The sequence below is a fragment of the Eublepharis macularius genome, chromosome 1 (assembly GCF_028583425.1).
Source record: "Eublepharis macularius isolate TG4126 chromosome 1, MPM_Emac_v1.0, whole genome shotgun sequence".
NCBI lineage: Eukaryota > Metazoa > Chordata > Lepidosauria > Squamata > Eublepharidae > Eublepharis > Eublepharis macularius.
The window spans coordinates 123,164,885-123,190,233 of NC_072790.1; the positions used below are offsets into that span (position 1 = coordinate 123,164,885).

The 25,349-nt window shown below is 41.4% G+C and overlaps 1 long non-coding RNA gene across 2 annotated transcripts in view; it reads right to left on the reverse strand.

Moving 5' to 3' along the window:
- The window catches only part of LOC129340251 (uncharacterized), a 149,858-nt gene that overhangs the window by 61,300 nt on the left and 63,209 nt on the right, over window positions 1-25,349 (reverse strand). For both annotated transcript variants that reach the window (XR_008598006.1, XR_008598007.1), the window contains exon 2: window positions 291-508. This is a non-coding gene — a long non-coding RNA (uncharacterized LOC129340251). The remainder of the gene's footprint in view (window positions 1-290; window positions 509-25,349) is intronic.

A 25,349-nucleotide genomic window follows, 5' to 3' on the forward strand; every position in this document is an offset into this window, starting at 1 on the left:
CAGTAAAATCAAAACCTCTATAACAGAAAACACACGAGTGACATCCCAAGCAGAATTACTCCAGTTTAAACACATTGATTGCAATGGGCTCGGACTGGAGTAACTCTTCTTAGGAGAGCACTGTAAAAGATCTTTAGCTCCTTCCCCATTACAATAGACAGCGGTATAAATAATGCCCTCCCCTTTTGTCTAAGCTGCATAACTCTACCCAACTTTCCTCAACGATGATAGCATTGTTATAAATAAAAGTTCAAATTATTTTTGGCACAACGATTTCGCTAAGCACTCACATTTCTCTCCTGTGTGTATATGCTGGCGGTTCTGCTTGCCCTAGTTTAACAGCTCTCTGTAGAAATATTCCGTGGTGGCTTCAAGCTGATTCTTCCCAAACAAGTCTCCAGAAGAAATTTGGTGCTTATTCTTTCTTTCTGTCTCCTATCAGCATCTTGCTTCTCTCTCTGTTGCCCACTGTAATTTTACCAGGGGCCAGCAAAACCACAGTTCATTCCTACAGAAAGAATATAAAAACAATCAGACTATATACAGCAGTGGGGGGAAACACCCACCAAAGCAAAACTTAAGATACCAAGAAAAACATATTTCAAAGATATAATCATGCAAGTTACTATATCACTAAGACCCCGCATAATATTACTTTAATATATGAGGAAACGCATCTATAAAATATTAGGACACAAAAAGGTCTCTCTACAATAAAGACTGATAGCAGCATTTTCTTCCCAAACCCACCTATGAAGAGACTTGTTACAAATACTTAATACTAATCAGATCTGTGAAGGGAGGCAGAAGTGAGAAAGGCAGCCACCTCAATTCTGAAATTAATTTGTAATATTGAAGAGAGATGGATTAGTTTCTCAGATTAGTTTCTTGGTTTCTGCCCACTATCCATCAGTTTGATCTCTGTCCTTGTTTAACTCTTTAATTTATGTCTCAAGCTTTATGTTGCCTGTTTAGAGGATGAGGATTTACAAGGCTGGACAATTCCCAAATAACTAAAAGTCCAAAGCTTAAAAATGGGATGTTAGCACTTAGGAATTTGAATTTTTTTTCATCTCTGCTAATTTTAAGTCTGTAGAAGAAAGGTGCCTGTGGCCCCATGCTGCATTTGCTACCACGTTTTTTGTAATCACACCTTTTTAGACCCCTGCTACCTAACAGATCGGTGTGGGGGGTCCACCACAACTTGCAATGCACTTTTTTCTTCCCAGCCAATATCAGTTTGGGTCTTCTAGCTCCAATATTTATATTACTCCTTGTTCTGGTTTTTCAGACAATATTTCTAATGCAGCGACGTAAGGCACAGAAATGGCAGTGGTTCCCTACTACTGCTTTATCTACCTAAACTTCTCACACACCCCTGCTAATAGAATAGGCACCTCAGTTCAAGCCGAACAGAAAAGAGTAGGGCAGGACTTCTCTTAAAGAACTTGCTTGTCCTGCTATTTTGTAAAATGCAAAGAACTTCAGGGCAGAGATTCTAACACTCACAATACTGGTCCCTGTCCTTCCTTCTTTTAACTAAGTAGCAAGCACAAAATAGATATGGAACTGGTTTGGCTGCCAGCAGGGGATTCCCCAGGGAAATACCTAGTTCAATCAGTGTAGCTCTGACATAGGCAGTCATCTCAATGATCTGCCACTCAGGCCAACTCAAATACCTCCAAATAGGATTAGAACCAGGGTCACCAGCAATTCAATAAAAACTCATTAATGAATTGCAGATGCTGTAACAATGTCACCTTAAACAGAATTACACCCACCTAAGGACTATGGTTTTAAGAAAATGGAAGGTTGTACTCCTCCTATCTTTAGAGGCACCACAAGAGCCATGACTACCTTATCTTCACTCGGCTTCAGAAAGTCTCATCAGCTATACTGGCTTGTATTTTTGTAAACAGCCTCAAACCAGCAGTGCATAATTGCCATCTTAGAAAAGGCATCTTCCCCGGTGCAAGAAAGTGAGGAACTGATATTCTAAAATGTCTAAAATTCCCATTATCTATGGTTCTGGAAATACTTACATAATAAATAATTACATATCTAACAAGCAATAACTTTAAAAAACAACAACCCTGCTTCCTGATTAACTGGGGGGAGAGGTTGTAATAAAAGATTAAACTGACTGGTTCCTTAAGTGTTGCACCACTGGTTAGACACAGCACAATATCTTAGGTCTTTGACATGTGCACTGTTCTTCTTCAGTCATATTAACTACACTCCTGCTCCACCTGCATAAAACTGGCATCAGCATGAAGAGAATGAAGGTCAGCCAAGGGACTGTACACAGAAGACAACATACACAATGGCTTGGATCCTGCAAAAAATTCTGATGATGGACGCAGCCCCAAATGGGGTAGACGTGGGGTGTAATGATCCCCAGGAACAGCCTAAGAAGAGCGTCTGAGGGGGGAATACAAACTCTCTTTGGTCATCTTAGCTTGAATTACAGGTTTACTCTGGAAAGAACACAAGCTCCTACATCTTATTCTCAAAAAACGGCATGAACAACAGCTGAGAAAGCGTAATCTTGAACTTTGGGAGAACCCACTCACATGTCATTGGTTTTACCTTAATTCCACAGTAACCACTTGCACTACAAGCCAAACCAGCCTAAATTCCTATGGAACATTTGTTTTAAAAAGAGAAAAAAATAACTGTATCAGTCTTCAAACTGACTACTTTCTCATAATTGCCTGAATACGCATCTTACTGAATGCTGCGCCATTGTCTGAGTGAATTCTGAGACGATGCCTCAGTTGGCATTCGGAGTCTGGCATGACATAGGCCAGGAAGGAGATGCGGCTGGAGCGCTACTACTAAGTATCAACAACGATGCATTTTGGTTATCCACATTTCCTTGGAAACAGTTACAAGCAAATACTGTTTTGGTAACCAATGCCAGAGACTGAACAGGATAGAGAGAGCTCTTGTGGGAATAAAATCAACATTAGGAGAACAACTTGCTTCCTCATAGTATATGCTGGACACAGTATGGCCATAAATGAAGAAATGAGTACTCCTGCTTGAATTGCCACCCTAAATCTTCCATTTTGGCATTGAACAATTAAAAATATTGTAAGAATAAAAGAAATAAATCCTTGTGAAAGCTCGTGTGGTTTTATTCTATTTTTACTTTATCTTACTGTCACCAGTGAGGGTTATTTGTAGGGCTTTCTTTTTTGAACGAAAAGAAAGATTTTAATTTCATCTGGCAGGGTTGGTCAATTCGTACCAGGGGTCAGGGTATGAGACCTGCCAACCTCCAGGAATGTCTGCTCTTTTCAAGTACAGCCATTGAGGTATATGATCATATACCGTCACAAGATACAATTCAATACATTCCATCTGATGAGCGGTGCTTTGACTCAAAAGCTTATACACTGGAAATCTTGTTGGTCTTAAAAGGTGCTACTAGACTGGTATCTTCTACTGCAGACCAGCGTGGCTTCCCACTTGAAACTAATTCCATAAAACTACTTCCTAAAGTTCGTAATTATTTAGAATTCAGCGCTAATTATATTTACTTCTAGCTATGCAACTGACACCATTTTATTTATTTATTTATTTATTTATTTATTTATTTATTTATTTATTTATTTATTTATTTATTTATTTATTTATAGTCCTCCTTTCTCACTGAGACTCAAGGTGGATTACACAGTGTGAGATTAGTACAGCCAATTTCAAGGACATTTCCATAAACAATGCCATAAGGTAATAAACACAATTTTACAAAGTCATAGCATTAGTAAGAATCCAATACAGAGTTGAAGAAATGCTGAAACAGAACATAAGCAATTCTAGGGCTGACATTAGACAACATGAAGCACAAGTAGCTCATAGGAGCACATATTTAAGATAACAGGTAGTACATAAGGCAACATAGAGGTGAAATCTATGGTCCTTAACTCATTAGCAAAGCATCTGAGAGCCCCTCCCTACAATACAAAAACATTTTTGAATAATTCAGTTCTGCATCGTTTGTGGAAAGCTAGAAGAGTGGGGACTCTCCTGACTCCCTCAGACAGGCTGTTCCACAGGGTAGGAGCTGCCACAGAGAAAGTCCGTGTACGGCCTGCTGTTGATTTCACCCATGTGCAGGGTGGCACCTCTAGACATATAGAGTGTAGAACATCGTAGAACTGAACATGACAGAAAATGGAGATGCAAATACAACATGCCCTCAAGTTGCAACTGACTCATGACGTCCCTATCCACAGGGCATTCCCTGTGGACGTTCAGAGGTTGTTTGCTATTGCCTCATTCCAAGCAAGAGATGTTCAGAGGTTGTTTGCTATGCTGTCCCCACAGAAATCCATTCCCTTCAGCAAATTAACTTACACTTCCACTTGTGTAAATCTATTGCGTATACTTGTGTACGAAGACTGTGTGATGGACAGGAGGCTATCCTGCCTCAGCCAGGTTTCTCCTTTGAAATTGGGAGTCCAGGGCTTCTGATCTATTCTTTAAACACAACCTGTACAACCTGTACATACCTGTTCTTTGTTATTTTCATAAAAGTTCTGCTTCATTGATCTCTGAATTCCTCTCAGTTACCACAAAACTTACCTCACAGAAGAGAACACAAAGTCTTTACACTCACTACTGTAAGAACATCTAGCAACTGAGGGGAAGATTTGTATTCCAAAACAGACCGAGGACCTCAAAATTACAGGAAGCTGTATGGATTCTCTCAGGTAGAAGATCAGCATAAAGAGTGCTCAAAGAACTTTCTAGAGAACTTGTATAGCCTCACTGTCCATCATCTTCAAGGCCTCCTGGAGGACTGGGGATGTGCCACAAGATTGGAGAAGAGCTAATGTTCTCTCAATCTTTAAGAAAGGAAAGAAGGATGATCCGGGAAACTACAGACCGGTCAGTCTGACTTCTGGTCCTGGGAAGATATTAGAGCACATTTTAAAGGGATCAATTTGTAAGCATCTGAAGGACTGTTTAGTGATCCAGGGAAGTCAACATGGATTTGTCCCCAACAGATCTTGTCAGACCAACCTGGTTTCCTTCTTTGATTGAGTGACAAGCTTACTGGATCGTGGGACGTGATTTACCTGGATTTCAGCAAAGCTTTTGATAAGGTTCCCCATGACATTCTAATGGGTAAACTGGAAGACTGTGGACAGTTTGGTGGATAGGGAACTGGTTAGAGGATCACGCTCAAAGAGTGGTGGTCAATGGCATTTCATCAGATTGGAGGGAGGTGTCCAGTGGGGTGCCATAAGGCTCGGTTTTGGGCCTGGTACTTTTCAATATTTTTATCAATGATCTGGATGAAGGGGTAAATGGGTTGCTCATTAAATATGCTGATGATACCAAATTGGGAGGAGTGGCAAACATCCAAGAAGATAGAGTTAAAATTCAACAAGGCCTGAATACTCTGGAGAAGTGGGCAATTGTGAACAGGATGCAATTCAACATAAATAAGTGCACAGTATTACATCTGGGCCACAAAAATGGGAAGCACAAATACTGGATGAGGGATACACTTCTGGGTAGTAGAGTATGGGAAAGAGATCTTGGAGTAAGAGTGGACTGTAAACTAAATATGAGCAGTCAGTGTGATGTGGGAGCAAAAAAGACAAACTCAGTCTTGGGTTGTATCAAAAGGGCCATTGCATCAAATTCACAGGAGGTCATAGTCCCTCTCTATACTGCCCTGGTCAGGTCACACCTGGAGTACTGTGTTCAGTTCTGGAGGTCTCACTTCAAAAAGGATGTGGACAAAATCGAGAGGGTGCAGAAGAGAGTGACGAGGATGATCAGGGGTCTGGAGACTGAACCCTACGAGGAAAGGCTGAGGGCCTTGGGAATGTTAGTTTGGAGAAAAGGAGATTGAGGAGCGACATGATTGCTCTCTTTAAATATTTGAAAGGCTGCCATTTGGAGGAGGGCAAGGAGCTGTTCCAGTTGGCAGCAGCGGATAGGATGCGAAGCAACAGGCTTAAATTACATGCAGAAAGGTACCAGCTGGATATTAGGAAAAACATTTTCACGGTCAGAGTACTTCAAAGGTGGAATCAGCTGCCTAGAGAGGTGGTGAGCTCCTCTTCACTGGCAGTTTTCAAGAAGAGGCTGGATGAATATTTTTCAGGGATGCTTTAGGCAGGGGGTTGGACTAGAAGGTCTGTATGGCCCCTTCCAACTCCGTGATTCCGTGATAAATCTACTGAGTATTCATCTATACAATTACTGTAACTAGGGATCCCAGGTGCCCACTGGTTTATCTCATAGCCCGCCAGAAGTTTTGAGCCGTTCAGAGATTGCCTGCCACTGGCAGGCACCCCAGTAACATGTACAGTGCATGTTATCCCAGTGAACATAATGACATCACTTTTGGAAGTGATGTTGTTGTATCAGCAGCAGTACTCCAACGCTTCGTTTGGGAATCCTTGAGAATCGGCCCTGCATGAAGTGCAGGAGTGCTCCTATGGCCGGTGTGATGACAACACTTCCAGAAATGACATCATCATGTTGACACCAGGAGAACATGCGTATTTTGCGCACACACAAAGAAAAGAAAAAAGGTAAGGGCCGAGTCCCCCTCCCCCCACTGAGAGGGTAAGGGGACCTGGCAACCCTAACTGTAACCCAGATGTTTCTATTTTGATTTTATAGCAAGTCGTACAGTTCTTTCTGAGGACTAGGTGAGGGTGTTGAAAAAGGAATGGTAAATTAACTTTTTTTCTCTAAAGCTTCACCTTCTATAATTATGAAATCTGAGTTTTGTTTTGAAAACAGTTATTTGCCTACTTTGAAAATGCAAGCAGGTAGACAACATAAATCTGCTTTGTTACCAAATGAAATCTGTTTCCTGTTCAACAATATTCTTGAATGAAGGATTTAATGAATGTTATTATCAGACATTTTAAAATGACAGCCATATATTTCAAAATGAGTACACCCTCTTGCCTAGTCTATAACCTAAACATGCCTCAATCTCCTTGCCTTTTCCAAGACATAAATTCTAAATTTTGTTCACCACTGAAACCCACTGGGAATAGTTGAGCAGCAGTCACTGCTAGAGATGGGCACGAACAGCAATACGAACTTAAAAAGCCATGAACAGCCCAATCAGCTGTTCGCAAACAAGCTACTGGTGAGGCCCCATTCTAAACAAACAGGTGGTCGTTGCAAGCCTCATTCGTTGCCGTTGCTGTTTGTCAAGCCAGACAATCTGGCACCTGCAATCAGTTCCCTTGGCAACCCAAGGCAGGGACTGCCAGAACTCTGTCTGAACTCCTGCTGTTGCCCTGGAAACCCCAATCTAAGCCCAATTTAGCTTGATAGGCAGGCCTTCCTTTCAAGTGTGGAGCTCCGTATTTGTTACAAGGAAACAAAGAGCAGGGAGGAGGGGGCTCCCAGCTCTGGTTTTGCAGACAGTGTAGGAGAAACAGTTGCTGTTGGCATTTTGAGAGACAGGGAGAGTGCATTGGAGCCTGAATTTTCTTTGTGTGTGGTAGGGTAGGGATCTACCTCTTCAAGTTCCAGGGCTGCTGCCAGGCTCTGGGCCAAGCTATTGTTTATTACTGGTACCTTTCCTGCTGCCTGCTCAGGTAAGGTTTCTGGGAGTGGTGCGGCAGGGATCTACCATTCAGGTTCCAGGGCTGCTGCCAGGCTCTGGGGCCAAGCTATTATTTATTATTGGTACATTTCCTGCTGCCTGCTCAGGTAGGGTTTCTGTGAGTGGTGTGGTAGGGATCTTGATGGCTGGAGGAGAGCCTGCTGGCCCACATGAACAACAAACGAACATGTTCGTGAACAGGTCATGTTCATCAATGTTTGTTGTTCGTGGATGGCAATGAACAACGAACACCATGTTTGGGGTTTTTTTTCTGTTCGCACCCATGTCTAGTCACTGCACAATAATCAACAGCTCACCCTCACTTGAATGCTTTTGTTAATGCAGAGCAGTATGACCTTCTGAACTATGGAATCACACATTTATTAATATTTGGGGAAAGATGTAAGGCATACTCTTTCCAGCGAACTTTTAAAACACCTCTGATGAGTCTGACTTTTATTATTGTGGACTTAGCTTTTGATTTATTGTTGTTAGAGATGGTTAGGCACCGCTGCTTTTTATTATTATTCATGTTGTTTTAATTGTTCTTTATTGTGCAGTTGGCAGGCAGTTTACTGGTTTTTATTGCAGCAAGTTATCACAAGAGTCATGAAGAGGCAAGATTTGAATATCCAAGTAAGTAAATAAGTTTGATTATCATAATGCACCTTGAAAATTGGTTCTGTATTTTAAAACTCCCAATGAAGAGGAAATAGGAGTAACTGTGGCCTATCCATACCTTCTCCAACTATCCACCAGTTTTTCAGCTCCTGACTGCAACAGGCAGTGAAGTGGGAGAGAGATAACGACAAGGGAAGGAATGGGTGGAAGAATCTACACCAACTTTGTCTCTCAATGCATCGGTTGTATGAGGTATAAGATTTTAAATGTTTAAATGATTAGGATTCATTTACTTTTTATATATTTGTAGAAACGTTTAACTAATAAGGCCAATGATGAGCAGGTGAGCCTATTACACAGAGATGAGAGAAACAAGTGGCTCTATGGGACTGATTCCCCTCAATGTGTTTGAAGCTGTTTCTAATTTAATGGTTAAACTTTTAAACAATAAAATCTGTAATAATGTAAATATTTACTTTTTAAAATGAAATTCACACCCCTAAATTTAACCACAAATCCTGACTGGCAGCCTTGCAACTGTAGAATGAACAAACAATTATTTGGGCATAAGATGCTGGCGTATTTTTTCATTATTTATTGAGCACTACCAACATGCATGGCACTTTACAAAGCAGAAGATGCCAGGTCCCTGCTCTGACTTGGGAGTGGGTGGTAGAAAGAGTGTGGCCAACTTAATCTTTGGATAAGCTATGATGCCAGAAGTCTCGCGCTGTCTCAGCAGCAGCACTTCCTGGCATTCTTCTGTTTTACTACTACACTACTCAGTTGCCCTCTGTGGCAAAAGAGCATTATCATGTATAAACCAATAATATTATAGTTCAATTGTCAAATGACTTTTAAAAATATTTTAAGTCAAAGGCAGAGGAAAGTCTGCAAAATTATTGATTCTCTTAAACTCTGAAAAAGCATCATTATAATGCAAGAGAGGCAAAAGATGTATTAAGGGAAGACATAGAAAAGTAGGAAGGCTAACTTTTAAAATGTCTGCATCTTCCCTTCTCACAATTAATGCAGCATGAAGCTGACCTATGTTGTGATATTATGGAATCAATCCTAAGCAGGTCTATTTGCAAGTCAGTCCCTATGTTATTCAATGAGATTTATTCATGGGAAAGTGTCTTTAGGACTGTAGATGGCATTTCTCATCTGCCATTGTTTTTATTTAACTAGTGGCTTAAGAGCCAGTATGATGTAGTAGTTAAGACTGCTGGTCTAGGATCTGGGAAAGACCAAGTTCAAATCCTTGCTCTGCAATAGAAGGTCACTGGGTGACCTTGGGCCAGTCACACACTAACCTTCCTCACAAGGTTGTTGTAGGGATAAAATGGACTGAGGGAGAAATTATATAAGCCCCATAGGTCCCCATTGGAGAGAAAGGCAGGGCATAAATGAAATAAATAAATATTACTAGGCTGCTTTAAATGTTTATCACCAAAAACTGATGGGATTGGAAAGAGCAGTTCTATTATGGCTCGCAGAGCACAAGGTAATTAATGAAATATAAAGCCTAAACCACAGTTTTCTAAACCATTTTCTAAACTACTGCAGTGATCATAAACAAATGTATGAAGTTGTTTCAAGGATTAAACAAAGCTATACATGTGCTAAATGAACAGAAGAATAAGCCGTGGATCAAGAGCCTTGGTTATGATCTGCAAGGGGCAAAAAAATCTCCCCTTCTGTGCAAAAATTTGTAACAGCTCTGACTTCGGTGCACTGGAATGGATGAGTGCAAATCACCAGAGCTCCAAGGTATTGTGCAGTCTAGAATATGAAATGAGATTTGGCAGAATACGAAGATGGTAGTTTGTTTCAAGCCTGAATTCAGTAAGGGGAAATACTTGACTGAACTATTGAATGGGGGAAAAATATTTACCACAATCAAGCCATACTCACAAAACAGTGATCAGAAGAATGTATGACAGTCAATCACCTGTGATTGGCAGCAATCAACACTAAAACTGTTGTATGCAAAGGGCATGTAAGGGACAGGATATTACAGCAACTTCTAAAACTCTTGACATTTTGCCAATCATTTGATTAGCAAAGTCCACTGGCCCTCTTATACTCTATGAAATCTCAGGACAGAAACATAGTGGTGACTTAGTCCAGCTGCAAAGATGCTTGGTACTATTTCTCTTTCCCACAGAAAATATCACTGATTCTGATGGTCTTACCTCAACCAAAGCTTTCCAGAATAAGCAGCACCTTTAAAAGATTGTAAAGCAACCTATCAACTCCTGAAACAGCCCATTCCCACATACACATTTCAACTTGCCATGTCTGTCTACACAGAAGCAACACAGGTATCAGTATGCTAACTAAGATCTCTTGGAGCCCTAAAGTCTGATCCCCCACACCCCATATTCCAACACTGTTTTCCCACTTAGGTTCTTGAAAAAGGCAAAACTTCATGAGAGCAGGAAGGTTTCCCACAAAGAGGGCTGGCAATGTTATATTGGAAGTCCTGCCTTCTAACAATAACAGCTAAGGTAAAAAGAAGAGGGGGGAATTTATATGGATGCTCTTATGCAGCAATCATAATCATTAAAATTATGCCATGGAGAATAAAAAGAACGAGACCTCATTCACTCTGCAAACTATTACATTATCTCTTGCATCACCACTCATTTACAATATCCAGATGTATAACAAGTGCACCTATTGTGCACAAAGATACATTTTCCATAGAATGGTTATTTGACCAATACAGAGGACAGAGAAGCATGTGCAGTTTAGGTAGCATAACTGTAATCAGTAAGAGCACAAACACGAGCTGTGAATCCCCCAACGCAAATCACAGTTCAGCCAAGAACTCACTGGATGATGCCTAGGCAAGCCACTATCTGTCAACCTCACCATCCCATCTGTAACATATGAACAACAACAACAACAACCTCATTTACAAAATAGCTGAAGGAATGAGAAAATTTGTATGAAACACACTAAGGTTTTAAAGCATCCCCCTAATAAATTGTCTGCTTTTGTTAGACTGTAGTCAGGAGGACAGCATCAGAGAAACTCACATGTAGCACTTTCATCAGCCCTCTGGTTTCATGTAGAAAAATTACTCATTCCTTCCTTCCAGTATCCATTATAAGGCAGCTCCATATTTCACCAGACTATTTGTTAATTAAGTCCAGGAACCATCTAGCCAAACTAGCTTTAGCTCTCCCCGATTCAAGCACTGTATTGTGGCTAAAGTGCTGGAGTTTGACCAAGAAACCCAAGTTCAAATCACCACACAGCTTGCTGGACAATTCTGATCAATCACTATTTCTCAGTCTAATCTACCTAGCAGCAGGGCTTTTTTTCAGGGGGAACGGGGGGGGCGGAGTTCTGGAACCTCTTGAAAATGGTCACATGGCTGGTGGCCCCGCCCCCTGATCTCCAGACAGAGGGGAGTTTAGATTGCCCTCCGCGCCGCCAAGTGGTGCGGAGGGCAATCTAAACTCCCCTCTGTCTGGAGATCAGGGGGTGGGACCACCAGCCATGTGACCATTTTCTCTGAGGGCAACCCACTGAGTTCCACCACCTCTTTTCCCAGAAAAAAGCCCTGCTTAGCAGGATTGATGCAAGTACAAAATGAGAAGGAGAAGTAATATACACAAACTTGAGCCCCTTATTGGAATGTTCTTATCATTTAGGCAAGATACGTGAAGACTGTGAAGGGAATGAAAACCTCCTCTAACTTAAAGTATGAATTCCACATTCCCTAAGAACACAAGTGACAAAAACAAGAAAAGCCATAGAGAATGACATTCATTCTGGAGAGAAGCGTTACCAATACTGGATACCATATTGTCACTGCTCTCCACAATGCAAGAACACGCCTGTGGACTTCAAACTCTGCAAGGTGTATCAGCATGCAAATAATCAGACAGGCAAAGCAGCACTGCCAGCAACGTTATCCCATCTTCTTCCAGCTTCTACAAAGGATCCTGCTGGCACAGCAAAGCTTGCCAGGCCTCTCTCTGTCCCCACAGGTTGGGACTCTGCTGTATGCTGCACCACAGGCAATCACACATTTCATGTTTCCAATACCAGAAGGTGCTTGACGTTTCTGCTTAAAAGCCAAGGTGCCCTAAGTGAAAACATTTGCTGTAATGATGACACACACACACACACACACACACACACACACACACACAGGGCATTTGGAGTCCAGAGCACTGACTTCACTACCACATTACCATAACCTCTTGAAAAGTTGATGGTAAGTAAATTGATACTTAGAGAAGTACATGACTAATATAAATTACTATGTGTTGGGGGCGGGAAGGAGGCACTATACAGCAATCTTCCCCATAACTATAGAGAATAATAAAAAAACCACCTACACTAAGTACAAGAATGGTTCTCTCAATCCAGTGCTATCTCTTAGATACAGGACATATAAAGGAGGCCTGTCCAGCTTATGGTATACCAAGCCAAGCATTAACTCACCAGCTCTCTATTGTGGCTTCACAGGTGCTTTTACATGCAAAACAAACACACACTACTTATCAAGCCCTTGGTGAGTCACTAATTGTGCAGTCCTGGTAGAGACATGATGTTTACTGGCCACACATCTCGAAGCATGCTATGCAGCCTCAGGCCAGGTAAGTATGGAAAGTACTCAAGATTAAACTAGACTTCCATGCAAGTGTGCATAACAAACTCCCAGTGCTCTCAGCCCCTTTTCCTAAAGAAAGCAGTTTCAGGATCCTAATCCCTCATTTGGAATGTATAAATAGTTATACCTAGAAAACCATAAGGAAAGTTGATGTTCTGCAGAAAGGAGGGAAGTTTTAAATGCTTTTCATGCCTGCCACTGGTCCACTCCACTCCGTCCCCAGTAGCATTCCAAATGTGGATCTGGAATGGTAAGCCCTCATAAGGGACAAAGTAATGGGCGGGGGGATTCAGAAAGGGTAAATCAGAGGGATAAGCACCTTGTTTCCTCCCCATTACTTCTCCACTTAATATAATTCTTTCCTGAAGCTTCATTTCTGGGAAAAGATTGTATTACAGGCATTGGTGCATTTGTTTACTTTTGATTCAGGGGAAGGAAAGCATGAAATAATGACTTTTTGTAAAGTAAAAATAACAATATCTTCTTATTTGCAACACAGCATGCACTTTATTTACAGATGAAATTCCTATGTGTATGCCCACCTTTGCATGTGTGAGTTAGCAAAAGTACAAAATACACCATCTACACATAGCTTAAGAACAAACACATTGCAACAGAAGCATTTCTTATAATAAGCCAATTAATCACATTACCAAACAGAAAAGCCTGTGCACATTTTAAAAACAAACATGAAAATTATCCTCTTCAGAGTACATTGCCACTATACCTATCAAAACTAAAATTTCAAAACACAGAACACATGGCATCCATGTTTTTATACCTGTTTAGAAATCATCGCTTCCCAAAAGCATGCTGGGAGTTGCAGTTTGATGAGGTTGCTGATAATTCCATGACAATAATCCTTCCCCCACCCACCCTCACTACTGAGAGGTTTGTTCCTGGTGGTGATGGGCACAAAACAGCTCATATGCTCACTTCATTGTTTTCCTCTTCCAACCTTATCTGGCATATAAAGTTCAATTAAAGGTGTCTGATTTTGGCAAGATCCAATTTGCTGTGATGTCCACATTCAGGCAGCAGGTGAATTAGGAGTTTGTTTCTTCCCCATAAGATGAGGAAGCTTTGTTTAATTCTGGTTTAGATGGGGAAAACAAGCTCCAATTTGCCCAAGTGCTATCATTCAGAAATGGAGCCTGATTCGATGTTTCCCAGTTGAAGAAGCCTTTGACTTTTCTCTGTGTACAATGAGAGGGGGGGGAGAGCAACTTGAGCACACAAGCAGAGCGATACACTGTTTTCATGCCCATTCCAGTGCTTGAAGGCAACCATACACAATTACAGTTCCCAAGGAAGAGGATCAGTTTTGTTTTTTACACTTGGGATTTGTGGCAGAAAAGCTTGTAAGTGGCTGCCACACGGAAGGCATGGGTCTTGCTCTAAAGGATTTCTCCTTCCACCATTCAGAGTTACTTGTCAACTCCCACAAGGGAGACCTAGAAATCGGAGTGATTATGCTTTCATGCCTGAAGACCGATATGGTACCCATGATAACCATGTAGGGTTGCCAGCCTCCAGGTAGTGGATGGAGATCTCCTGGAATTGCAACTGGTCTCCAGGGCACAGAGATCAGTTCACCTGGAGAAAATGGCTACTTTGGGGGATGGACTCTATGGAATTATGCCATACCAAGGTCCTTTCCCTCCCCCAAACCCCACTTTCTGCAGGTTTCACCCCCCAGATCTCCAGGAATTTCCAAACTTGGAGCTGGCAACCCTATAGGAGAGAGGTTTCACTCCCCAGCTGTCCAGGAATTTCCAAACTTGGAGTTGGCAACCCCTATAACCATGTCATCTCCAAAGGAGACAGGTTTGGCATGACTGCTCTCCCTTCATGTTACCTCAAAGTTAGCGATATTATTTAATGCTCTAAGCCTTTTTACTGAAACATTTGCAAACCATACTCTAGCTACCATAAAGCTGTTAAATGGAGAAGTAACTCAAGTACAAATAGTAGTCTTACAAAACCGCTTGGGCCTAGATTATTTACCAGCAGCCCAAGGGGGGTTATGGGCTTTAATTGAAAAAGAATGCTTTACCTATATCCCTGAGAATTCTTCTGGGATAAACCACCATATTTCATCAGCAGAAAAAGAAGTACAGGACTGGGAGGCAACAAAGCAACAGCTTTCCAGCCCTTGGTGGGATTTCTTGGACACCAGGGCGCCTGTGTTCGTGTTGCTCTTGGGGCTCTTCTTGGACTCTCTAGTCTTAATTTGTATCTGTTGTTGTATACAAAGTCTTCCCAATCTCTGGACTCTATGTTCCTCTTGGTTTGCACCAACTTGCTCATATCCATCTGTTGGTTACCGGGCTTTACTTAAGACTCAAGCAACTCGGTCTTATATGACCAGCATAGAGCTTGCTATAACACAAAAAAGTCAACCACAAAAGAAGCAATCGCTTCCGCTTAATGCGTCAGCTTAGCTTCTGAGTGGAGAATTGTGAGCAAAAGCACAGCCATTTTTTCTTGCTAGCTTGAAATACAACACAGCTTAGTTGCTTGGCCTTCAGTGTATAACAATGTAAGAGAACAGCTTACACAGCAAGGCAGTAGCTGTAAACAAGAACTAGTATGAACTAGAGAAATAAGGAGAAGAGTAAGTTCCACTAGGGCACAGAAACTAAAGAAGGTGGGTTTTTCTCAGAACAGAGCCTTTGTCTCAAGAAGAAGAAAGGTATAAAAAAGACCCTCCCCACTATATTTGGGCAGGCTCAGAGTGTTTTTACTTGTTGAAACTCTGTTCCTCATTCCACGAAATAAAGGTTTTTCCTCTTCAAAGTTCTCCAAGTCTTGGTGTAAATCATTGGGCAAAGCACCAGGTCACAAATTGATTTTTGTAACAATGTAGCATAAATGCAAGACACTGCCTGGCCTGAAATGAAAACAAAATGGATGCCAGCCAGGTGGTGTGAAGAGTGCCCGGAAGCTGACTTATGGTGACCCCTGTTAGGAGACTAATAAAGGAGGTTTCCCATTGCCTGCTTCTGCAATCCTGGTCTTTGTTGGAGGTCTCCCATCCGATTACTAACCAAGACCAATCCTGCTTAGCATCTGAGATCTGATGAGATAAGGCACACCTGGGCTATCCACGTCAAATACTTTAGAAGGAGAACCAGAGCAGCTGGCTGACTAAAGACTCCCTCCATGCCGTAGAGAGACATATAACTTAGGACGATAAGATCTCCCAAGAAACTCCTGACTAATCTCATCCATGCCCTGCCTCACTTCCCCTCAACCATTTACCCTGGTCAAGTACCACTTAACATTATTCACCAGACTTGGTAGCTTTTCCCATCTCGTACTCAAAGGGTCATCAAGCACCATTTACAGCTATAGTCCACCTCAGGCAGACCCATTAAGCCTCTCCCAACTCATTATCCATCTCTGGAAAACCCATTAAGTCATTGTTTTGGGGGAGAAGACTTCAGCTTGCCCCACTGAGCATTTTGCCCTATATCTGGACCCCCTAGCCACAAGTACATGAGCATGTGTCTTTGGATCCGAACTCTTTGAGAGTTACCAGTATCTTCGAGACTGGTAACTATAGCCTTCCCCAAAACTGCTTTCTCCCCTTTTCCTCCCTGATTTTCTCTTAATTGGACTTGTATCCATGCTGTGTGTGATTTTTGCAGGTTCTCCCTTTTATTTCTCATTTAATAAAAAACCTTTCCAGTTGAACATCTGGCTGGCTTTGTTTCAAGAGGGAATAATCCCCGTAAATATAGGTGGAGAATCCCAGTTACCCTCTCTTGCTTTGTCTTCTTTATAATTAAATTAAAATAATTAGGAGACTGCCAATTTGGGTAACACCATAGGCTACTTAAAATCATCCAGCTTCAATGGCATTAAATCACTCTAACTGCATCCAGGACTGCAGCCTTTATTCATACAATGACTCTGCAAGCACAATTACATTTTTGCACACAGCTTCTGTGCTGGTCTACTACACATAAGGATAGGTTTTCCACCACTAGTTAGTCAAGAGACATTGGGTCCAGTCCAACTTCACAAATTTGTAAGTGCATACACATGGACAGACTTGCAACAAAAATATGAAAGTGACTAGCCCACATTTTTTTTTACTTGCCTGCCTCTCTGCCTACACATGCTTATATTAGTCATTTGTTCTCTACTTGGTTGCCTGGAGGCAGACAACTCTTGCCAAAGGTGGCCAGGAAAGTGGTGATTTACAAGCCTCCACACTGTGACGTTATGAACAAATTAGAACACTTTATGGATTGGATAGGAAATAAAAACTTAGATGTCTATCTGTAGCTGTTCATTCTGCTAAATATCTGCATAATATTTTTACTGGTAGGAGATCCTACAAAAAGCAAATCTGAGCACAAAACTTCATGCCAGAATCAGTCAATTGTACTTTCCAAATGCATTCTTTCAATGGAAGAACCAGCTAAAATAAAGGAGTGACTGATTTAAACTTTGGGACAAGATTTAAAAACAACACAAAAGCACTGGAATTCATATTCTCTTCTGAATATCATTTGTGAAACCCCACTGGAAACAAATTCCAGTATGAAATAGCTGCAAATATAGCTGCAAATATCTCTTTATTCACTTAACAAAGCCAGATTTTTGGATGCCTGGTTAACCTACTAGCATGGCACTCCAGCTGCTGCTGCTGCTGCAGAGGGAGGGATTTCCCATCTGCCCGCTTTGAAACTTTGACATTCTCCATGAATCCCACCTATGCATCTGCCATGTACAATAGACCCCTGTCAGAAGCAGAACGGAAACAGGCTTTTAAGGAACAATTTCCTCCTCATTTCCTATAGTACATGAGAAGAGGAGATCTCCACTTCTCAGTTAAGGGCAGAAAGCAGAAGCCAGCAGGAGGAGACAGAGGCAAACCAGGAAGGAGGATATGATCAGCAGGAAAGCACCGTGTCTTGGAATAAATTCATCTCCTTCTGTGTATCCTTTTCTAAACCTACATCTTAGGCAAAACCCCATAGTTTCAGGGAACATTTTTATCATCTTCATGTCATATTTTAAAGCCACAACCAAATAGCATCTGCAGTTTAAATATACATCTTTTTATTATGTCAGTACTTTCAAACTGTCCTAAGTCTGGTGGAAATATGTACAGAGCATTAAGAAAAGTGAAGGGATGTGTAGGTCAGCTGAGATCTTCCAGAGCACATCAACTTCATTCTCGATGAAAATGATGAAGGTCAGCAAGATTCACAGTGCTTTACTTCCTCCCCACACACATATTCATTCCTATCCTCTCTTTCTGAATGCATTAATACCTACACCTTGAACACAATTGGTCCTTCTGTGTTGCCATGGAACTGAAACCTTTACAGCTCAGATGGCAATATATTCCAGAGAGCACACTGTTCCTACACTTCCTATCACAGAGGTAAAATCACTGCATCACATTAACTCCTTTAGTATCACACACATCTTTACACATGCTTCCCTCCTTTCCATTACACCTCAATAAAATATCATGCTTTGTCTAGCCAGTCTCCAGAAATTAAGCTTTACGTTGAATAGAATGAAGAAACAAACAATTTGTCGCTATGCTACTTTTGTGGCACCTTTCACAATATAATAGGGTGTCACAGTTTCCGAAAAAACACTTCACGGTAACATCTTTTAAAAGTTTTCATTACTAGTACAGGTACTGCTACAATTAAGGCATTTTCCACATGACGATGAACTAATGTTGCTGCTGTGGCTGCCAGCGCACTGCATTGGCCACACAGCAGATTTCCCCACATATTTCCTGCCCCGGTATGCTGATCTCTCTGTACCATGAGGGCTTCTTGAGGGTTTTTTTAAAATGTCAATTGAATATTGTACCATTATAATGTTATAACAATCAGTGTATCAGGTTCTCTGAATTCTTAGCTTTAATTTAAAAAAAGTCGCTGCCCCTTTGTAGAAATATAAAGTGGAAAGGCATATTTCTACAATGAAAAGGCCTAGGTACTTTTAAAAAAAAAAGAAATCTGGGACTTCAAAGAACCTGATACACAGATTGTTATAACATTAAAAGCATGTAAAGATACTCAACTGCTGATTTTTTTTAAAAGTACATCCAGTAGTGGAATGGGGGGGGGGGTGGATTGGCTTAGTCAAGGTGGCCAAGTCGATTTTCCAGCCCAAACCTAGAGGTCTAAATCCAGAGTAAAATTGGTCTATATAATCTATTTCTCTGACCACCTAAAGCTGTCTAGCCACTACAGTTGCCAGGCCCTCTCAGTCTCCCAGCGGGGGATCAGGGGCTGGCTCCTACCTCTTTTCCGAGGGGGGCGCGTGCGCACAAATTGCGATGATGTCACTTCCGGAAAGTGATGTCATCACGCAGCGGGGCCACCCCGAGTGCCCACGCTCCGCAGGGGCTCACATTGGGGGCTGCTGTGGAGCGCAGGAACGCTCCTGCACTCCACAGTGGCCCCAAACACGCCTATGGATCGGGCCCGTTTTGAGGTGAGTTCCTGTGCTCTGCAGCGCCTCAAAACGGGCCCATTTTGGCCCGGATTGGGCCCATCTTGAGCCACTGTGGAGCGCAGGCGCGCTCCTGTGCGCCGCAGCATCCCAAAACGGGCCCTATCCACGCCAAAATGGGCCCGAGCCACGGGAGCACACAGCTCCACAGGGCAGCATGCACAGAAGGTGCATCGTCCCCCCGCGGGCCAGGTAAGTGGGGGCGGGGTGTGGGGGGCGAGGGCGGGGGATCCCCCACCCCGCCGGGGGTCTGGCACCCCTAGTAGCCACTGTTGTTTATTGCTGGAGCTTGAGTCTGAACGAAGGCTCCTGAAGCCTACATAGCTATTGGGTGTTTTTGCACTGTTAACGGCCAATCATAACTGTTGCCTTATAATACAATCGTTGTGCTGTAAATAGTTACTTTGTATATAGTTCGTGCAAATGAACGAGTCTAACTACTTGCTTTTTATTGGTTGTTGCTAAAAAGGGGTGCGGTTTTCTTAAGTATAAACTGGCTTCTGTTGAGCCTGGTTTCAGTCTGTCTGCTTCCAGTCTTCAATAAAGTTGCTGTTATGATCTGTTAATCACAGCTCATAACTACAGTGATCCATGCAACAGTCACCTCCAGAACTGACTACTGTAAATCGCTTTATGCAGGGCTTCCCTTGGGTCTAACCCAGAAATTACAGCGGGTCCAGAACACTGCTGCACGTGTCCTAATGGGTACACCATACAGGGCACACATTACTCCCAGCCTGCAGCAGCTGCACTGGCTTCCCATCGAATTCCGGATTCGGTTCAAGGTTTTGGTTTTAACCTTTAAAGCTCTAAACGGACTGGGACCAGCATACCTGCGGGACCGTCTCTCCCCGTGTGTACTCTGGATCAGCAAATAAGAACCTACTGGTGGTCCCTGGCCCCAGGGAGGCCAGCTGGCCTTGACCAAGGCCAGGGCATTTTCAGTCCTGGCCCCAACCTGGTGGAACTCTCTGTAGGAGGACACCTGGGACCACCAAGATCTTATATCCTTTCGGCGGGCCTGTAAGACAGAAATGTTCCTCCAGGCGTACGGTTGAGGCCAGTCTTTGATTATTTAGGAGCCTCCCTACTGGTCTCCTGCCAGGGGGGCAACAGTATCATCTGCCTCCCTATAAGTGCAGTCACCAGATCATTATAAACTGTTGCCCCACTCCACCCCTTTCTGCTCTGCTGTTTTATATGATGATTGGGAAATTGGAGGAGGGGGCTGCCATCTGAAATGCTTGTTTTTATGATCCTTTTGGTTTTAACTTAGACGTTTTATTGTAACCTGCCCTGAGCCCATTCGTGAGGAGGGCAGGCTATAAATTGAATCAATCAATCAATCAATAATACCTAATAGCCACCACCAGCTCAAGCACTTTGCCCATAAAGGGAATATTGACCACACACAAGAAACTCAGTTTAAACAATGTTGGTTATGTGGAAAAATCACACAGGTAAGTTTTTCTGACCCACCAGAATCAGGTTTAAGTGAATTCACATGTGCCAAAAAAAAAAAAAGCATCAATATTCTGAAATAGTGTCTATCCCACCAACTGAAACTGTGAAGCCAAGCTGTGGTAAAAGCCATCACTCTCATTCAGTGTGGCTTAGACATCAGTTTGTACCACATTTACTAGATAATAGCTTACTGAAGTCCTAAGGAAATCTACAACTGTTCAAGAGATCTACAAAAAAATTAAATTTTATGGCCTGAAGTCATCCAATATAACTAAAAATGGAGGGAAAGACTTTAATTATCAAAAGGAAGCATAGCTTTCCTATGTGGAGACACTCTGATAATATAGTAATTCCATGAATAGATGCAAATGTTGGAAATTCATTGTTTCATTTCCCAAAATATCAATGGTACTGCTAGGTAAGATTCAAAAGCTGCAATCACTTGAGCCTTAATGTTATGCACATTGTTTAGTCTTGCTGGTAGTCCATCCTTTTCAGCTTGGTCATTATTCTGCACACTGAAGCTTCATACTAATAAGGAATACCAAATATGTGTAACTGATTATGTCCCTTTGCTCCCTCTATGTTTCAGCTATGGATTCTGTTTCCCAGGAGTTTGTGATTTCTTGTATTGAGTGGTCTTTACAAAAAGAAGCGTGTGCACGTGGTCAAGAAAGACCCCACATAGAATAATGCCGATTTAGATGCTACTGCATGACAAGGCAAAAGATACTAGGATTGATGCCTCTTAATGTCTCTTATTTCAAATACCATAATTGAATCATTTTTGAGAATCAATGCGCTGCCATTGGTCACCTCTTTAAGAGCATTCTTTTGCCTGTATATTTTAAAATTTAACATATGCTATCCATATACTGCATTTGTCCACACTGGGTTTAAGACTCAATACATCTGAAGGCCTAGAAGTCTAGTTTGGATATGATCGGCCCTTCAGTCCAGTGAAAGAACATATCCCAACAACAACGCTTGGCCCAAGCCTTGACAATTACCACCAGGAATTGGAATTAAGTTCAACACCAGACAAGGTACAACAGAGAGCTTCAACTTTCTCAACTCCTCAGGGCTACTCCCTAGTTTTCCAGAATGTCACTGCCAACGGTCTGGATTAGAAAGGGCTCAGAGGCAGAGAAGAGCCTGTTTGGCCATTTAATGATCTACCTTTTAAAGAAGATTGACAAAAGCGAGGTTTACTTTTAAGTCCTCAGTCAGATTCAGAGAAAAGTAGGGTCTGCTGGTATCTAAACATTCATCTGGGAACCAATCACATTGAAGTATTCTGTACCAGCTGCTGGAACTCCTAGGAGGCCCCAAGCTCACCTTATGCCTCATGCTGATATTCTGCTCTTTTCCAGAGTTTGATCCTATGCCTCCTCATTGATGCTATTAAAATACTACTTGTTTAGCATAATATGATATGGTGACAAGTTTGTGCTGAATGAATGTTAACAGATGATATTTCCTACTAAATTTACTTCACCGTACTTGAAGTTCTCCAAGGAGTTCAGGATAGCACTCATGAGATTTTCTCATTTGATCCTCACAGCCACCGTATTATATAGGTTAAATTGAGACACGGGGAGTACAAAGATTAAGCAAAGGATCGTGAGTCAAATACAACGCTCTAATCACTACACCACAGCAACATTCTCTGCTTTTGCGGCATAGAGCAGTGCATCCAACCCCTTCTGCTAAGTGAGGTTCTGCTGGTAGAAGTGATCCCACGTGTAAGTGGATTTCTCAATTAGCAGAGGGATTGGATCCATCTCTGTATCTCCAACATCAGCTGCCTTATTTCTCAGAAAGACTGAGATATGTTAACATTCTAAAATCTTATCACAGCTAAAGGGTTATCTTCACTAACCATAGTAAACCTTAAATTACATTCTCCAATCCTATCTATACACACTTATTGAAAAGGAAATCTACTGCTATGGAAGACTTGAAAATAAATGTGCCTATAAAATATACAGCATATCAACATTATAGGGAAAGATATTACCACTTTGAAGGTATTTATTAGTCACTGTGAAAGCATGTCCTAATCAGAATATACATAAGAACAGCGAGATATGTTTTAGATGAAGAAATGGAAGCAAACCATATGAACAGTTCTCTCTCCAATATGAAACAGAACAGAACTGAACCTGAGATTACTGGTGTCAGCGGCAGCCACAGTAAGAATGCACTGAAAGATTCAGAACTAACACTGCAGTATTTAGATCCACAAAAACGTTTTTGATCAACTAAAATGTAGCCTTAATCAGGCAGAAGATTTTTAAAAAATTATTGTAATATAAGAACTAACAAAAAATTGTGAATGGCAGGCAACATCTTAGAAATGGCTATCCTTCTTGTCCATCACATATAAGCGGATGCCTCTTGCTAAAATGGTGCAATCTGAAACATACATCATCTAACACAAGGTGAACATTTTTTTCACTTCAGTGACATGGTTTGACACCTATGCAAATTTATGCAATCAATTGACTAAAACGTCTTTAACTGGACAACAGCCTACTCAACCCCATAATTAATTTTCCTATGAAAATGGTTTGGGATTATTTATACATTTAAAAAGTTTAACTACTGCAGGAGATCTGCTGTGCTCTCTCTTATTTTCTGTCTGCTCCACTGACATACATGAGACCCAGAAAACAGAACAAGAAAAACCAATTTCAGCTGCTTGGTAATATTAGGTGAATGGCTGTGGCTCAGAGGCAGACCACCTGCTCTACCTGCAGAAGGACATAGATTCAATCACTGACATCTCCAATTCGCCAGGCAATAGGTGATATGAAAGTTTTCCACCTAAACCCTGGAGAGTTACTGCCAGTCACCAACAGTCTGACGCAGCAGAAAGCTACTTCATGTGTTCAACATTCCAACAGCCAGCAATAGAGCCTAAGATGGGAAATGGGAGCACACATAAACATGAAAAAGCAGTGTAGTCTACCACAGAAATGTGTCTAATTTCAAAAGAGATCAATATGTAGACACAGATACTTTAGGGAGATATAAGAAAATCCCTTGAGCTGAAAACTCTGTATTTGTAAGAGGTGTGTTTAAGCCATTATCGCTTTGGGTGACCAATTTAAAAGTACACTTGCAAAGACCTGTCAAAAGATTTGCTGTAGACCTGTACGGCTGTCCTTTGACATTTAAAGTTCTGCTTTAAATGGAGAAAACTTTCCAATTATCCTTTCGGTAGCATGTTTGGCTTGCTGCTTAATTTTTATCCAAATACATGGTAAATTATAAGGAGGTAAATATGATTTGAGGCTTGGGTTACCATTTTTTAATATAAATTCTACTGCCATTTTTAATCGGTTGAGGGACATGGCTTATATTCTATATTTATGTTTTATATTTATTCCAATTCATTCTGTAATTTTTATGATTTATGCAAAATAAATACGTTTATCTAGCTGGAATCAAGAGCAAGTTCTCTATCTGACAAAAGACAGTTCTGGAATTTAGCACCACTATTAAAACATAAATAGTCCTACAACAAAATTTAGCTTTGTCTTTTCGATGTCAGGCTGCAAAGATTTCTGTTACTCAATTTTTCAGAGGCCTGGTATGATCTCCAATTTCTGCTTTGCCATATTATGAAAGGGTAATGAAGGAAGAAATGATCTTTCACACATGGTATAATTTGTAATTTACTGAGAAGTTTACAGACTTTCAAAATGAAAGTATTCTAGACACTTTTTGGTAACAGGAGGAGACAAGTTCTTCCAAGGGCATGATTTTTTAAGAACTGCACTTGTGCAGATTGGCTTCCTGTAATTTTGTACAATGCAATATAGAGAGGCTGCCAAAAAAATTCTGCCTTGCCTTTTTGCAAGCTTTAGCAGGCACAGGAAAATTCAGGAGTGTGAACTTGATGGAGACTGCCAAATATGTGAGTATACAAAGCTTTTGTCTTTATATAATTTATCACTTAAGACCTGAAATGAACTCCAGCTAAAAAGAAAACTACAGCAGGTATGATATTCCAGATACCATCTGCATAACAACACAGATGGCTGAATGGCAAATAACACAGAAATATATTCTCTGCATCTGGCACCCCATTACATCCAAACTCCCTCTTAAGACTGCTTCCTCTGGAAAACCCAGGATACTAGGTTTTCCCTCATAACCAAAACATAACCCCATCAAGGAAAGAGATTATGGGACATGGATGACTAGGGCTACTCTGCAACTGTCCGTCATACTCAAACCATGAAAGGCAAGGAGGACACATCTCTTTAAGTAATTATAAAATAATATTTCTTCCACTACATATTTTCTCATACCCACATGCTGAGATAAATAAATGACCTGTTAATTAGTCCTCTTCTTTCCCCCACTGTTCAGGTTAGTTAGGAATGGACTAAATTGGTGGGGTGAGATTGCTGGCAAGTCAAAATTATTTATCTGTGTGATTTTGTACAGCGAGCCTTCAAAACATGATTCATACACATACTAAATCATCACATATAGAAGGGGAGAAGCCAGGCGTTATTT